This window comes from Oryx dammah, unplaced genomic scaffold, assembly GCF_014754425.2.
Source record: "Oryx dammah isolate SB20612 unplaced genomic scaffold, SCBI_Odam_1.1 HiC_scaffold_2, whole genome shotgun sequence".
Taxonomy (NCBI): Eukaryota; Metazoa; Chordata; class Mammalia; order Artiodactyla; family Bovidae; genus Oryx; species Oryx dammah.
Genome location: NW_024070186.1, coordinates 89,275,754 through 89,289,289, shown reverse-complemented (window position 1 = coordinate 89,289,289; position 13,536 = coordinate 89,275,754). Strand labels below are relative to the sequence as shown.

At 49.1% G+C, this 13,536-nt stretch overlaps 1 protein-coding gene across 1 annotated transcript in view; it reads right to left on the bottom strand.

Moving 5' to 3' along the window:
* SEMA5B (semaphorin 5B) overlaps nucleotides 1-8,866 on the bottom strand; it is a 132,417-nt gene extending 123,551 nt beyond the window's left edge. The window contains exon 1 of the mRNA XM_040250411.1: nucleotides 8,599-8,866. The gene's annotated coding sequence lies outside the window, so the exon portion shown is untranslated. The remainder of the gene's footprint in view (nucleotides 1-8,598) is intronic.
* Nucleotides 8,867-13,536: the final 4,670 nt, after the last annotated feature.

Sequence of the window (13,536 nt, the reverse complement as noted above, 5' to 3'; positions counted from 1 at the left end):
CTTCAACGCAAAACCAGTCAAGCTGGGTTTGAACCATAGTCTGTCTCATCCCCACACCCATGCTCCTTCCAAGGTTCTACACTTGCTTCCCCAGCTGAGGACTGTGGGTTAGTGCCACAAACATCCAGCAACAGAAAGAACAGCCCAGAGTAGTTGAAAGCAGTGTCCCAAACGCCAGCACAAATCACAGTGACCTGTGCTAAAGCACAGGCTGCTGTGCCCTGCCAGGGAATTGTCAGATTAGTAGGTCAGCTCCAGAAATGTTGCACTCCTAACAGCTTTCAGGTGAAGCTGATGTTGCTGGCCCGGGACTTCGCTTTGAGAACCACTGCTCTGCAGTATTCAGGAAAGGAGGCAGATATGCTCCAGCCTCAAAGCCACAGAGAGATAGAGGTACACTGCCAATTCAATCATGTGTCTCTGGGCCAAGAGTTCCCCAACAGCGTCCCGGGCAGCAGGATTGCCAGCTGGTGCCGATTCACTGGAACCCATCTGGTTGGGAAGATGCAGACTGTGAAGAATCCAGCTTCCTGCACTTTCCACTCTGGAGCCTTCTGGATCTTCCAGGCAGATTAACTGTGTTGTGTTCTGTTCTACAGGAAGTCCTGTTTCTTCTGCAGTCAGCCACCATGACACCCAGGATTTTCTCCCTCCCTTCACTAAGCCTTTCATGGCTGGGTTTCCCAACCCCTCCTGACACAGAATGCCCTCCAATTGATCATGCTTGAGTTGGTCAGGGTCCTCTCTAAAATCTACATGCAGACATGAGGACATAATGACCAGGAAGAAACCAATTTGGACCTTGCCTGTCTCTTAGTGCCATTCAAGATAGTATTGTTTTGAGCAACCCCATCACCCTGTCGGCTCCTATGAAGCCTGTGTCCAATTAAACCCCTCAGATGTTTTTCTCAGGCTGTGCAGCCAAATCAAGTCTCCCCCAGCCCGCACCCCCATCATGAACTTGAGTAATTAATTTCTGCAATCTAAATGCAACTTTCGATCTGCCCCTGTTAAATTTCCTCCTGTTGGTTTAAACCCAGCATTCCAGGCTGTTGAGATCATTTTGAATATTTATTCTGTCTTTTATAGGAGCTGCCCATCACAGCCTTGTCATCAACAAATCTGAAAAGCTCGCTTACTCCAGTTTCACCCGAATCATGGATAAAAACGTGAAGCTTCATTTTTCAAAGCCTCACCTGCCACAGACCATCATCCCTTTTGGAATCCCTAATCATACGATCATACTTCCCCATTTCAAATTTCTTACACACTAGGGAGGGTCGTGGGCATGGCATCTCTTTTCTTGGCCATCATTAATGCCAGGCTGATGTGGCATCTACACATCTACAATGTGTCGTCTGCATATTGTCACGTCACCAGCTAGTTCTTGGTCACGGTCAGAATCAAATCAGGACAGTTTTGGCTGCTATTTCTCTACCTTCTGGGCAATGACAATGTTACTGTCATTGAGGTAAGAATGCAAAAATGTACCCAATCCTCCACTTTAAGCAGTATTTGACATCCAACAGAAGTCAGGCTTCTCTCCTGCCATCATTACTATAGCATGCCTGCCTCCTTGACAGCTTTATAAGCCATACTGTGAAATAGCATCCAGATTCTTCCCACTGGGTGGGGAAGCTATAATAGGGATATGTTATAACTTGGACTTGCTCAGCTGTAAGACATGCTAGGATCTTGGCAACTGGTTGGTGAGGACACAAGAAATGTTTTCTGAAGTGGGTACCTGGAGAGAGGGGTGAGGACAGAATCAAGGAAGTCAAAAGGAAAAGGAAGACATGACGAATAGCATCCCCACTCTTCTACAGTTTGTATGTGAGCACTGCCCTTCTTATTCTGAAGAAAGTCACAGTGTGTGTACACAAGATGCTGATGGAGCATTTGTGAACAACGTGTGGTCACCATAAGCCAAGAATGAAAAACAGTGTATGTAGTAGTTAAGAGAGGAGAAGGCAATGGCACCCCACTCCAGTACTCTTGCCTGGAAAATCCCATGGACAGAGGAGCCTGGTAGGCTGCAGTCCATGGGGTCACGAAGAGTCGGACACGACTGAGCTACTTCACTTTCACTCTTCACTCTCACGCATTGGAGAAGGAAATGGCAACCCACTCCAGTGTTCTTGCCTGGAGAATCCCAGGGACGGGGGAGCCTGGTGGGCTGCCGTCTATGGGGTCACACAGTCGGACACGACTGAAGTGACTTAGCAGCAGCAGCAGTGGTTAAGAGCATAGACTCTGAAATCAGACAGTCTAGGTTTAAAACCTTGTTCTACTACTTACTAGCTATGTGACCTTGGGCAAACTTTTCTCTCTCAAAGTTTTTGTTTCCTCAATGGGAAGTGGAGACAGAAATAATATGTGCATGAAAGGCACATGAGGATTAATACAGATAAAGCGTATATAAAGTTTAGCAGACTGTCTGGTACATAATAGTCATCTTGAAATAACCCACCCTCCCCCCAGTCCATGGAAAAATTGTCTTCCACAAAACTAATCTCTGGTGTCAAAATGGTTGGGGAGCACTAGGTTAGAGGCAGGAGAGTCTTGAAGCTCACCTAAACAAGTGAGGCAGCAATCTGTGGAGCTGACCTGGAGATGGAGCCAGGCACAAGGCTGGGTCAAGGGCTGTGGCCTTCAGCTCAGATCGGAGCAGCCACTCTGATGCCTCAGAAAGGTTCATGGTTTGTTTTTCTAGCTCTGAATATGAAAAAGTTTTATTGCTCTAGGAAGTCAGTCAAAAGTTGTTTAAATGGGCCATGCTAAAAAGAAGCATAAATATTCTACTTCTAGAAATCTGCTCTGAGGAAATAATCATCAATGGGGACAAAGATTTATAGACAAGGATGTTCACTGCAGCATTATTTATAACAGTAAAAAATGGTTTACAACCTAGATGTCTAACCCACATGGGATTTGTTAAATAAATTATGGCACATCCATAAAATAGAATACCCAGCAGCCATTAAAAAGCCCATTTGAGAAGAATACTTAAGACAGGGAAATCATCACAATATGTGATTAAATGAAAAGGGCTTGCTACAAAGCAACACAGACAGTACAATCACAATTTTGTTACACACATATCTAGAAGGAAATGCCCCAAGATGATGAATGAATATGCATTACTTTTATAAAAGCTTTTCAAGAAAAAAATCACAAAGAAGTTATACTAGAAGGGAGCTCCCACAATCAGCTTATAATAGAAAGTCATTACATTCAGAACAGGAACACAAACAGTAGCTATGATCCAAATGCCAGGAGCTCTAGCTGGTACCTGACTGTTGTGAAGGACTGAGGGCAAAGAGAATTGGCATGCCTTTGGCATGAGGCCAGAGAACCTAGGAAAGATTTAGGTCAGTGGCTCTCAACCATGGTTGCCTTTTAGGAGCTTAAAAAAAAAAAAAAAATCAATGCCCAGCCTCCAACCTTGAGGATTCTGACTTAATTAGGGAGCTGGTCAAGTATATTTTTTCAAAGCATTCCCAGGTATTCTAACAGGAATTAGTGTTGAGTGGGACCAAGCTACTGTATACAAGGGTCACTTGAGCCTTGCTCTCCAGACGGAGGCCAGCATGTGAAGACTCACTCTGGAAGTTAGAGAGATGCTAGAAGGGAGCAGATGGCCCCAAGGCACTTGATCTCTGCAGGAAAATGACCCTTGGCCTTGGGGGACATTCACAGAAGTGTTCCTTTGAGCTGGCCTGCTTGGGAGCTTTTACCACAAGGACACTGCCCTTTGTTCAGACTCTTGACGGGGCCCAGGTTTCTAGCTGACTCCATAAACTCAAGTGGCTCTACAAAAGGAAGAGAGAAGAAAACTAGATCCTGGGAAATCTACAGGAATTTGACTCTGCAGAAGTTGGAGCTAGTGGCATTTTCCTCTTCTCTTCAGCTTTTGGGCAGAAATACACCCTGGCCAACAGAGCAATGTATGAACCTTAAATGCAGTCTGCTTTGGGTGGATGAGCCTCTTTGGGGGTGGGGCTCCTAGTTTCCCCCAGGCACCTTGAGGGAAGAGGAGCAGAGGGAAGAGACTGCTAGAAACAAAAGTTTGTATTAAATGATAAGATCTCCCCAGCTTCTCAGTGCAGGTATGGAGTTACTCAAGGCACCAAAAGAAGAGAAAGAAGAGTCCTGGGTCGGGTGCTTTGCACACTGAATCCACCCATCCCTGAATAATTAAGAGCCAACTGCAGCTCTTTTGTACTCCTGTACTCTTTTAGAGCTCCTGGGTAGGGGGCTTCAGGACAATGACTAGGGCAGTATGGAGGGTGTTTTGGCTCAGATGGACCAGTGGGGATGGATCTAAATTGCTACCCCACTAACCATTTCCCTGAAGTTGCCTCCCTAGGGGCAGCCTCATGTCAATTCTGGCAAAGAAACAGAGCCAAGGGTAACTCACACTGGATGATCAAATTGTTAACATAGCTTTGCAATGCATTGCATCTGTATTTCTATGTGAATGTATGAGTATATTACATATACACATATACCTACTATATAGATTTGCCTTCCAAATGATGTCTGGCTAAAAAGGACAGTGCACTTTCTGAAGATCCAGGCAGTCAGTTACCTGGATGTAACTAAAAACTAGCCTGAGACTAAACATTCCCCACAAAGAGCCCACACACACAAAAAAAAAAAAAAGAAGAAGAAGAAAGGAAATGAACCACTCCTGGAAAATCAAGAAGTGACTAATCTCCCTTCAAGATGGGGAAGCCTCCCTCACTTCCAACCCTCCCTCATTTCTAAGCATTCACCTTTGGGAATTTAAACCTATCTCCTCTAATTTGATCCTCAGGGGATGGCGGAACAGATGGTCACCAGCCACCCTCTTATCACAGTCCTTCCTATTACAGAAGAGGCCAGAGACGTTCTTGGTTCACATGCAAAGATCTTCTGATAATATCGACAAGGCTTCAAATTCAAAAGAGTTCCAGGTGCAAGTCTGATTAAGTCATCCTTATTAAACAGATCAATGAGGGCAGTGTCATGGTGGGACTTGGCACACAGCATTGCCTTTAAAGCTCAGGGAAAGCCCCAAAGAATCCTTGTTCTCCTGTTCCACATCAGAATGGAGGAGGATGCAAAGCCCAACTGTTGGGAAGTGTGCTCAAGGTCAAACTCTCCCGTCCCTGGTCACCATCCCTCCCAGGTCACTTGTCATGCTTTACCCACTGTGTCCAGTTGCAAATTGGAAAGGAAGCCTTTTTTTTTTCTTTTCCCACTCTGGAGGTACCAAGTGTAGTCATAGCTGTAGTCCCGACTAATGTCAGGATTCAAGAGTGCATTCTGCAAGGTTTGGTGTTCATCTCTCATGCTCACTAAAGAAAAGCACTAGAGCAAATGGAAGAAAACGGACATGGCAGAGCCACAGAATGTTTGGCACTGCATTCCCTTTCAGAACTCTGCTCCCAGCTGGTACTTGCTAGCATTCAAACCTGTAATAGGGGAATTTTTTTCAGAAAAAAAAGCCCTGGAGGAGATTCCTCCATCTAAGGCAGAGAATGGCACACATAAAGATCCCTTTCCAGATTACCCAACAAAGAGCCATCTCCTCAGCTAAAGCAGATGTCATCAAACCAAAAGTCAGAGAGAGGGAGGTTCATAAAAAGTGTAACAGTATGCCAGTGAAATCCAGGTGTTGCTTACACAAGCTCTAAAAAAAGGGCTCAGTTCAGTCAATCCAATGAAACTCCATTAGTCAAAACACTTGCTTTGGCCTCTAATCATACATTTAAGACTCATTAAACTTTGTCATAAATTTAAGACCAACTTAGTGATGTCTAAAACTCAAATGCAAAGATCTGAATGTGAAGAAAACTCATTAATTAACGGTAACTATTTCCAACACAACACAAACACACGTAGTCACTGGATGATGAAGACAGGCTAGTGATCAAGGTGACTGGATAAGGCAAAGGATGATCCCAAGACTGGGGCTCAAACACTGATGTATAAATAACCAATATGCCCTCTCAGTGGTTCTCATCCTCAGATCTTCAGGTACCTGGCTTTGCCTCTGTACACACCACAAGTATAAGGTAGGTGTTGACAGAGGTGTTCATTCCCACTTGTTGAGTGAGGAATCTGAAGCATGGAGAGGGGACCTGGTGCTGAGAGAAGAGCTAAGCTGGTGGAATCCCAGCCCTCTCAGCCCCCCCCCCAAAACCCCAGACCCCAAGTCCTTTGGACAACTCCATATTCACTCTCAGGTTACTTAAACCCACAGGAAAACACCCACAGTAAATTCTATCACAGCAATCAGGCAATGCTAGTAATTAGTTTCTCCTAGTCATGCTGATTCACCTCCATTCCAGAGATCAGAGACATTATCTACTGTTGTATCCATAGCGTCTAGTATCTGGCACATAACAGGTGCTTGATAAATAGTGACGTTGTGACTTCACTGTCACTGTCGGTCTCATTTACCTTGTATCTACACAATAAGAAAGTCAACACTTGAGGACCATGGGGGAACATCTAGCTGCTGGGGGTGTGGGTGGTGGGGCATTGAAGCTCAGCCCTGGGTCCTTTAAGGCTATTTAACAAGGAACTATGCACTTCTAATCAGAGATCTCGTCCTTTGCCTTCTGTGTCCATCCCACCACCTCAATCCTCAGTGAAAGTAGTGCATCAGACCTCAAGGAACTCATCATCTCCCACTAGAACCCTAGAGGGCCCCGAGAGTGAGGGTGAGTTGGGGGCCCAGCAGGTGACAGCTAGGACTAGGCTGTGGGGTGTTCCAGTCAATTACCAAAGTAGGGGGAGCTAGGATAAACATGTACACAGAGAGATGAGATCACTTATAATTGTAATTTCTAGATCTGTAGTCCTCTAGCACTATGGGTGATGGAATGGCAGACTTCCTCTCTCTCTCTAACATTTTATCCTCCTTCCTCCTCAGGTTGGAAATCTAGATTTGGGGCAGGGTACCAGCGAGTTTTTGCAAGCTACTTCTTAATCTGCCCCTCCCTGTTTTGCTAGCTGTGAGGTCCAGTTCTCAGGCTCAAGCTCCCCTCTTCCCCTTCTTCAAGGTCATCAATCCTGGTTCAGAAAAGGCGAGAGGCCACTTTTGAATGTCAAGAGGAACTGGGACGGGGTGAGGGTGGGAGAGAGGTTGCGGTAAAAGAAGAAATGGAAGAGAACAGGCTTGAAGATGAGGGAAAGTGCAGGTGGAGAGGACAAAGAGGCGGGCCAGAAGGGCCAAGAGAGAGAAGCCGCTGCCAAAGTGGTGGGGATGGGAGGGGAAGTGGGGATGTCTGAGAAAGGTGCAAGGAGATTGGATTGGCTAGAAAAGGTAGGATCGTGGTGGGGTCTAGACACAGGCAAGCTTCCACCCTCCCAATCCCAGTTCCGTGGGCTCAGTCACGGGCCCGGGGAAGAGCGCATCCCGAGGGTTGGCAGCTCTTCCCCGCTCCGGCTGATCTCATATCCCCACCGCGGAAAGCCTGGAGGGGGGTCGCAGGAGTGGGGGGGGTCAGAATCGGGTCATCACCTCTCCCCATCCAAACTCGGGGCCCACTGCAGCCCGGCACGGCGCGGCGGGGCAGACGGAATAACCCGAGCACTGGGCACCGACAGAGGGGTAGGAGGCAACAAGGGCGCTTCAGGTGGCTCCTCCTGGTTGTTTAAAGTTTGAGGCAGGCGAAGCAGCCGGCTCTGTCCTCCCTCAGCCGCCCGCCAGCGGCTCCGCTAGTCCTGGTGTCCTCGGCTTCGCCGTCATCCTCTGCGGGTCCTACGCCCACTTCCCTCTCGGCTCCCGCCCGGCTCGGGTCCCCATCCCCTCTCCTGTCTGCATCTTTCCCTGTGCCCGAGCGCCCCCCACTCCCTCCCTCCTCGCTGGATCTCCGCCACGACGTGAGCGGAAAGTGAATGGGCAGCCCAACCACAAAGACAAATTACCATGAGAAAAATAAATCAGGAAATCGCGGTTCGCGTCCCGCGTTCCCGCCGCCGCACCCCTTTCTGAAAGCCTAAGCGGGGGGCTCCGGGACGGCTGCGTATGGGGCCTGGCGGGGCCGATTTAGGGCTCCGCAGGGCCCTGCCAGGGCAGGGAGTCTGGGAGGAATCCAGTGGGGACCCCCGCAGGCGGCGGCAGAGCGGGGACGTCCCCGAGCGCGAGATTTCACACTCTGGGCAGGCCGCGCTCCCACGCGCCTAGCTGCCCGCACTCTGCCCCCACCGGGCTTACTCGTCCGCCCTCTCGGAGCCTCCCTCTCGCCGCCTCGGCCCCGCTCTCTCCCAGCCTTTCGTTCGTCTGTCCCCTCCTTCAGGCCCAGCCCCGGATCCCCATCCCAGTGTGCAGTCTAGACGCACAGATCGCGGCCGGGCCAGTGCCCCGGAGCCGGAGCCGGCGGACCGCGTGAGCGCGGCAGCACGGTGGGCGCCCCCGCCGAGGTGGCAGCGGGCTGCGAGGAATCCCGGGGGCTCCCTCCCCTCGGCCCGCAGTCTCCACAACCTGGTTCCAACTTGCCAGCGCCGCTGGGCCCCTACCCTTCTACCCACCCGAGTTGCTGAAGTTTGCAACTTGCAGCCCCAGCCCGCGTAGGCGAAGCGTTCGGGACTCCAGGGACTCACCTCCGGGTTGCTGGCGCAGGTGCCGGGTTCCAAGCGGCTCCCGGTTCCCGGCGGCGGGGAGCGGCAGAGGGGGAACCGGGAGGACTCGCGGCCCGTCTGGGAATGGGGCCGCCGCGCAGGAATCGCCCTCGACCCTCACTCGGCGCTCCAGTGCAGCGGCGACCCGGGTCCGCGCCGGCCACGCTCGAGTCCGCCAGCAGCGGTCCGACGCGCCGCCGACCCGCCCGGCTCCGCCGAGCTGGGCTCGGGCGGCAGCCCAGCGCTCCAACTAGCTCCCGACCCGGCGCGCGGCTGAGAGCAGAGAGGAGGAGACCGAGGGGGCCGAAGGAGGGAGGGAGAGGCGATGGGGGAGGAGTTGGGAGCGAGGGGAGAGAGGGAGGGGAGCGCTAGCGAAAAGGAGGAGGGGGCTGGAGAGGACCTGCCCGCGGCGGGCGCGCCACCCGCCAGCCCCGTGGCACGCGAGGAGCGCGAGGGGGCGCCCTGCACCTCCGCGTCCCCGGGATCGGCCCGGCTCCCGCCCTGAGTCTGCCAAGTGTGCTACCCGGAGGATAGATCGAAGTCCCGCTCCGTGGTCGGCGTTCGAGCGGCGAGACACAGGTTCCTCGAGCACTTGATCCCTTTTGCCACATCCTGCCTTACCGTCCTCGGTGAGCCCCTTCTCGAACCCGGCTTTATGCCGGGGAGTCTGCGCACCAGAACTCTGCCCACCCAACCTCTGGAACCTCAAGAAATTTCCCCTTCCCCTCGGCTCCCCAATTCCGCAGCCCTATCGGCTGGAGACGATCTTTCTGCCTGTGGTCTAGAAGGGGGAAAGGATCTCGTACACAACAGGGGAAATCTGATATTAAAAATGTAGTCGAAGGGCATGAGGCGAGGCTGCTGGGCTGGACTGGAAAACTAGAATTGGCTTAGAAGGGTTATCTTTACAAGCTGCACTACCTGGAGAGAACCTCTCTAAGCCTCAGTTTCTTCAGCTGCAATACTAGGCTTGGTGAAACCTACCCCTCCTGAGCGGGTTGAGTAGAGGCTAGAATGAGTCCCATAACATCAGGAACATTGGGAGGGCATCCAAGAAATTAACGAGCCGGGAAGGCGGTGAGGGGCTCTCAACTGAGGAGGGAAGGTTGAGTGCGACTACACCGAGCAAGGCTGAACTGTTTACAAGTGTATCCTAGTGTTTCTGATGGCTAGAAAACCGGAGGGAGAGACTGGGAGCAAGCTTCAAATCCTGTCTGCCCGGCTGCAAGAGGGATGGGAAGAGAGCCCTCTGCTGAACAAAGAAAGGTATTTGGAAAAAAAAAAAAAAATTTTTTTTTTAAGGTGACCTAAGAAAAGAAAATGCAAGAATGAAGGATAAAGACAAAGACCCTGAAAAATTAAACCAGGGGAAGGGTGATTTTAAGGGCTAGCCAAAGAGAACTGCGAAATCAAAATGGATAAGCTGGAAGAAGGAAAACATTAAATGACTTTCTAGAGTATGCCAGAAATTGAAGAATTAGAGTGAATCATTTTACTTAACAAAATTCTGGATAAAGGAAATCCCAGGTACAGCAGAGAAATGGAGACAGTAATCAGAGAGGCATCCTCTCTCTCTGTCTCACACACGCACACACCCCTCTGAACCAAGGAGAGAAGCAGTTTGGCCAGGATGATGGGAAAGAAAAAAAAAAAAAAGAATCCTGGAAGGGCATTTATGAGATGCTGCAAAAAGGGACACTGCACAATCTCAGAAATAATGCCTTTCTACGGCAACAGGAATGCTGAAATTCATAATGTGCTGAATGGAGAAGAACTTGCAAAGGTAAGATGTTGGACAAGAGGAGAGAGACGCAGACGAGGGAAAAAGGAAGGGAATGGGCATGTCATGCATCCTAGTCTCACACCCCATCCATTTTTAATTAGGGGTAGAAATCAAGTCAGAAGAGGTTAACGCAAGGCATCGAGTCTAAATCCATCATTTTACAGACCGGGCAATGAGAACTAGAGGGGAAGCATTTGTCCCAGAGTTGCAGGCTGGGGTGAGGGCAGGTCTCTTGATCCTCCTTCCACTACTCTGAATGTGTCCCTCCCACACACCCCATTCCCATTTCCTACAGAACTGTGGGGACTGCTTTGTTATTGCAAAAATATAAATGTGTGTGAAATATAGATACCTTTTCATTAATATAAAAATATGAAAATATTCTCTATATAGCAGGGAAAAGATATGAGTAGGAGAGTTTCCCATTTGTCTGGTTGGGAGAGTAGACAAAGTGCCTTCTGAGCCGTGGTCGGCAGCAGCCCACTCCTGCTGCTGCTGCTAAGTCACTTCAGTCGTGTCCGACTCTGTGCGACCCCATAGACGGCAGCCCACCAGGCTCTGCCGTCCCTGGGATTCTCCAGGCAAGAACACTGGAGTGGGTTGCCATTTCCTTCTCCAATGCATGAAAGTGAAAAATGAAAGAGAAATCACTTAGTCGTGTCCGACTCTTTGTGACCCCATGGACTGCAGCCTACCAGGCTCCTCTGTCCATGGGATTTTCCAGGCAAGAATACTGGAGTGGGGTGCCATTGCCTTCTCCAGCTCTCTCCTGCAAGGCAATAAAAATCTTGTCCATGCTTCACCATATTCTCTCACCCTCCCTCTCTTTTCCACTATGTTTTGATTGTTTTTTCCTTCTTCCCTTTCCACTATCGCTTCATGCTTCTTCCTAGCTCCCCCTCTCTACATTATGAATGAGTGTGAGAGAGGGCTCAGTGCAGGAAGAGAAGAGAGGAGACCCCAGTCTGGGGACATAGCCTGGGAACCCTTCATTTTCAAGGGAAGCAGGAACAAGAAGGGGAAATACCCAAGGAGACACAGACAGGAGCAGAGATGCTTGGGATGCTGGGCTAATTAAGCCTAATTGGATTCTACAGTTTTCTACTGATGAACAGTGATTACTTAAGAGCTCTCAATACAAGAGAGCTTCAGAAGCCCACACTTTAGGAAGGGACAGTTATTTTACTAGCCTGGCTTATCACCTGCTCCAGGCATCCGCAGTGCTTGGTAAACGCAGTCAGGTTAGAATCTCTGAATCATTTACTAGGAACAAAACCTGGGTTGTTAACCCCACCACCACAGTGTCACTGCCACCATCTGTCACTTTGCTTAAACCTTTGCAATAACCTGCACAATGATTACTTCTATTAGGAGCAGTTACGCAGATGTAAATAAAGTAATTAATACAGAATTATCCAAAACAAACATGCTAAAGAGCAGTGAACATAGAGAGTGAGAAGGAATTCTTAGAATTCACTCTGGACCTAGAAATTCCAAACTTACCTTTAACTAAGGTACCAGGAGGTTAAGAAGTCCAAATTCTCATGCTCAAGGGTGACAAAGCTGGGCGCCCACCTGAAGGCATTTTCTAGATCTAGCTACTTCTGGAAAACAAGAGTGCAGCCTCTCCCAGGAGCATGTGTAGGTATGTGTGTATATATTCCCACCTGTTCATAGCCCAGACACAAACACAAATCTGGCCTTGTGGCAAAAAGCAAACAAGCCATAGCCACTCGTATAACAATAGAAGAGAGAGAATTGAAAAAAAAAAAAAAAGAAGACACCAATCACTTATAATGTCCAAGTAGTTTTCTGGCCCCAGAATCACCTGCTCATTGCACTTGAGGATGGAAAAAAAAAAAAGAAAAGAAAACCCCCACCCACCCCAGAAGTCATTGTCAGTTTGTGAACCAAAAGCACACTTAGGTCAGAGTAACTGAAGTGTCACTAAATGACAGCTTTGCCATTGTTCTGAGCTGATGGGAGAGAAGAGACCTTCCTTCCTTCCTTCCTTCCTTCCTCCCCAGACATTTTAAGTGCCACTCTCACTGCTCAGTGGAGAGGTCACAGGGAGAGGAGAAAACTAGAGCCATAATCACAGCAAATGCAGGACCAGAGCACTGGGGGCATGTGAAGGGCCAGCCAGCAGCTCTAGTTGGTGGGGCTAAGGAGGCTTTCCCAGCAAAGGGCCCTTCTATCTGGGAATGGAGACAGGACAGGAATTTGCCAGACAGAGAAGTGGGAGGAGGCAGATCATTCCAGGCAGAGGAAATAGCATGTATGAAAGCACACAGAGATATAATTAGATTTCTGTTTTGAAAGAATTACTTGGCCCTGGTTAACAAATTCAGAGAGAACCTAAGCAGTAAGTGTGAACAGGTGCATTGTTGGTAGAAAGAACACTGCACCCATAAGGTTCTCAGTGCTGAAACCAGCTCGGCTGCCGGCCACTGCTGAGCTGGGGGTCCTTGCACAAGCCTCTTAACCTCTATGACCTGAGCTCCTCATGGCTAAAGTGAAAGGGGTTGATCAGTTGTTTCCTAAGGTCGTCCTGGTACAACATTCTGTGATTCTAACTCTCCCTGCAGATACTCCTTCAAGTTATGTCCTTTACATGTTGATGTTCTGAGTCTTTTCCATGTGTTCAGCACTTCACAGCTTACAAAAGTCTTTTTCAAGTGATATCCTTTGGCCTTCACACCCTGCAAAGGAGATAGCCACATTGCTTCTTCAGGGTGGTCTTGTCCAGCCCTCGTCCAGCCCTTGTCCAACCATATCTCTGCTGATGACGTCTAAATTTCCGTCGGCAGCTCTGACCTTTCTCCTAAAACCTGATGCAGAGAACCAATTGCCTGCTGTCCTCCTCCAGGTGAACTTTAAAGGCATCTCAGGCTTAACATGTCCAACACTTAACTTCTGATTATCTTTCCCCAAACCAGCTTCTCCCTGAGAATTCTCCAACCTGGTAAATTAAAACTCCAGTCTCTGAATTCCTCAAGCCCCAAACCCTGAGGTCATCTCACACTCCACCTATAAACCATCAATAAGTCCCATTAAAATATTTTCAGAATCTGACTTCTGCTCACTGCCTCCTTTGCTCCTGCTGCTGCTAAGTCGTTTCAGTCGTGTCCGACTCT